The sequence below is a fragment of the Pseudophryne corroboree genome, chromosome 1 (assembly GCF_028390025.1).
Source record: "Pseudophryne corroboree isolate aPseCor3 chromosome 1, aPseCor3.hap2, whole genome shotgun sequence".
NCBI classification, from domain to species: domain Eukaryota; kingdom Metazoa; phylum Chordata; class Amphibia; order Anura; family Myobatrachidae; genus Pseudophryne; species Pseudophryne corroboree.
This window is the reverse complement of record NC_086444.1, coordinates 280616151-280619857: the sequence shown is the minus strand read 5'-3', so window position 1 is coordinate 280619857 and position 3707 is coordinate 280616151. Positions and strand designations below refer to the sequence as shown.

General features: G+C 47.7%; 1 non-coding gene across 1 annotated transcript; it reads left to right on the top strand.

Moving 5' to 3' along the window:
• Positions 1-438: 438 nt before the first annotated feature.
• On the top strand, positions 439-627 carry LOC134960311 (U2 spliceosomal RNA). Its single transcript, XR_010187737.1, has one exon. It is a non-coding gene; the product is annotated as a U2 spliceosomal RNA (small nuclear RNA).
• Positions 628-3707: the final 3080 nt, after the last annotated feature.

The window sequence follows — 3707 nt, the reverse complement described above, 5'->3', positions numbered from 1 at the left end:
ATATATATATATATATATATTGAACTATTTATTATTTTTAATTGCCAGATAAACACATAGGTGATATTATCCTCACAAGTGGCGCAATTTTTTATATTCTAAACATATACACACATACGTAGATATTCACAGTGTGTTGGAAGTTTCCATATATGTGAAATACACACACATATGTATATATATATATATATATATATATAGGAAACCCCCCACTAAAAATCCTGCATTTGCCCCTGGGGTTAGAGACCCTTCTCTGTAGGCTGCTGGATTACCCAGGCCATTGGGACATAGGCCAGTAACCTTTATCAGGATTAAAACAAGAAAGCATCGCCAGCTGGCTTTATGATGCTTATGCAGCATATGCAGGAGTTTAAAAGCGTCCTACAGTATGCGATGCGATAAAAAAAAAATGAAAATAGGCATTATAAATGCCTGTGCATTGCCTCTCGTCCTTCTGGCCAAGATCAAGGGTAGTATCTGTTCTTATTAGTTTCATGTCTGATACGCCCCCTATCTGGGAGCCATATATTATATTATATTAAATTTAGTACAGGGAGATGGGTAAAGAGCTTGCTCTGTCCACTCCGCGCACTAACTGGGTACTGCAGTACTACAATGACATTCTCTGCTCACAGAGCTTATGATTACGTCGGTGGTTAGTGAATGCTGAGTTCAGGAATCTCACGGATCACTACCGGAGGGTCCATGTACCTACTGTCGTGGCTACGCCCACCAGATGTGCTTATCCGAGATCATCATCTTAAGGTTGCAAGTTTTGGGGGCAGTGCCAGTGGTGCCTCAATGCAACAGAGGCACCAGAGGAGAAACAGACTTGTTTTACAGGATCACAAAACAGAGCGCCAAGTCTATTCCATAAACACTTCGGAATGAAGGTGTTCCTCTACTCCTAAGGGATTCCAGGGTAGGGCCCATCTAAAATATTTCAGCATATTTTGAAAAGCTCCTGCCAGGATCCCTGGGTAAAAGATCTGTTTACCCTGGCATGAAGAGTGTGTTTAAATTCAATCCACTTCACATTCCGAAGAATTGAGGGAGATATTACAAGAGGCTGTACTAAGACTGGGTCAGACCCAAGCTATAGTTCCATTTCCGCCTCATATAGAAAACAGCGGATACTTATCCAACCTATTGTGGTACCGACTACGGACGATTTGGTAAAGGCCCATTTTGAATCTAAAATCCTTTAACCCTTACCTAAAGGTCTTCAAGTTCAAGATGGAATCCCTGCGAGCAGTGATTGCGGGTCTGGAAGAACAGGAGTTCATGGTTTCACTGGATAAAAAGGATGCCTATCCCCATATCCCGATTTGGCTGCACCACCAGGCTTACCTGTGGTTTGCCCTGTTGAACAACCACTACCAGTTCCAGGCTCTGCCCTTTGGCCTGTCCACGGCTCCTAGGGTCTTCACGAAGGTGATGGCGGAAATGATGTTCCAGCTCCGAGTCCAGGGGGTCAACATCGTCCCTTACCTGGATGATCTCTTGATAAAGGCGAGATCCAGGGAGCTTCTGTTGCTCAATATCAACCGCACTATTCAGCTTCTATCACATCATGGGTGGATTCTAAATTTACAGAAGTCTCACCGGGAGAAGGTCCAAGCGGTTCTAAGGCCGATTCAGATATCTATCCATCTTTGCAAACGGTTGTTGAGAAAGATGGTAGCCTCTTACGAGGCAATCCAGTATGGAAGGTTCCATGCCAGAGCATTTCAATTGGATCTCCTGAGCAAGTGGTCCGCATCACATCTTCAGATGCATCGGATCATACGCCTCTCACTTTAGGCCAGGGTTTCCCACCTGTGGTGGCTACAGTCCTCAGACCTACTGGAAGGTCGTAGTTTTGGAATTCAGGATTGGATCCTCCTCACAATGGACAAGAGTCTGTTGGGATGGGGAGCTGTCACCCAAGGGGCTCAGTTCCAGGGCAGGTGGTCCTCCCACGAAGCCCTACTTCCGATCAACTTTCTGGAACTTTCTACAACGCTCTGCTTCAGGCCTCTTCTCTGCTTCGGGATCGGGCCATTCAAAATCAGTAGGACAATGCCATGGCAGTGGCATACATCAATCGACAGGGAGGAACAAAGAGCAGAGCCTGCATGCGAGAAGAGGATACTCCTCTGAGCTGAAAGAAATGCAAGAGCAATGTTGGCCATCTTTATTCCGGGAGTGGACAACTGGGAAGCGGAATTCCTGAGTCGTCATGACCTTCACCCGGGAGAGTGGGGCCTCCACCCACAGGTGTTTTGGCAGATCACCGACCTGTGGGGCTGCCCGCAGATCGACCTGATAGCTTCTTGGCACAACAAGAAGCTTCACCGGTATTGTCCAAGAACCAGAGACCCTCAGACGATAGCAGTGGATGCACTGACGACGCTGTGGCCTTATCGGTTGGTCTACCTGTTTCTGATTCCGTTGTTCCCAGGGGTGCTAAAGAGAATCAGGCATCAGAGTCCAGGCAATTCTAATTGCCCCAGACTGGCCACGTAGGGCGTGGTACGCGGATCTTCTGGACATGTCCATCAAAGACCCTTGGCCTCTGCCACTGAGAAAATATCTACTTCAACAAGTACCGTTCGTCTACCCGGACTTACGGCGGCTTCGTTTGACGGCATGGCGGTTGAGCGGAACATCCTAGCTCACAAAGGCCTTTCCAAAAAGGTTATTGGTTCAGGCCAGGAAGCCTGGAACATCAAAGCATTGCCATCATATCTGTAGGAGATATGTCTCTTGGTGCGAGGAGCGTATATGTATCCCTCTGCGGATTTAAACTTAGGACGCTTATTGCGTTTCCTACAGGCTGGAGTGGATATGGGCCTACGTCTGGGCTCCCTCAAGGTCCAGATTTCAACCCTCTCTATTTTCTTTCAGAAGAAGTTGACAATGTTGCCAGAAGTTTAGACTTTCTTGCAAGGGGTACTTCACATACAACCTTCCTTTGTGCTGCCAACGGCACCCTGGGATTTGAATGTGGTCTTGGAGTTTCTACAGTCCTCCTGGTTTGAACCTTTTATTACGGTAGAAGACAAGTACCTTACGTGGAAGATGGTAATGTTGCTGGCCCTGGTTTCTGCTAGGCGTGTCTCAGAATTGGGGGCCTTATCGTGTAAAAGTCCATACTTGGTCTTTTTTACGAAGACAAAGCAGAACTCAGGACTAGGCAGCAGTTCCTGCTGAAAGTTGTCTCTGCATTCCACTCGAACCGACCTTTTGTAGTCCCGTCTATTGATGGTTCTTCTGCTCCTCCGGAGTCATTGGATGCTGTGCGAGCCTTGAACATCAATGTCAAGAGGACGGCTCGGATCAGAAAGACAGATTCCCTGTTTGTGCTCTATGATGCACAGAAAAAGGGTTGCCCTGCTTCTAAGCAGTCCATTGCTCGTTGGCTTAGGCTTACTATCCAACAGGCCTATGTGTCAGCAGCCTTACCTGTTCCTCAGTCTCTGAAGGCCCAATCTACAAGATCGGTGGGGCCTTCCTGTGCAGCTGCCCGTGGAGTCTCGGCCTTGCAACTGTGCCCAGCTGCTACCTGGTCGGGGAAGAACACCTTTGTGAAGCTGTACAGGTTTGATACCCTGGCCAAAGAGGATACCCAGTATGGGCAGGCGGTGCTGCAGACGTCTCCACACATTCCAGCCCGTTCTGGAAGCTTTGGGATGTCCCCATCGTACTAAGTGACCCCAGTATCC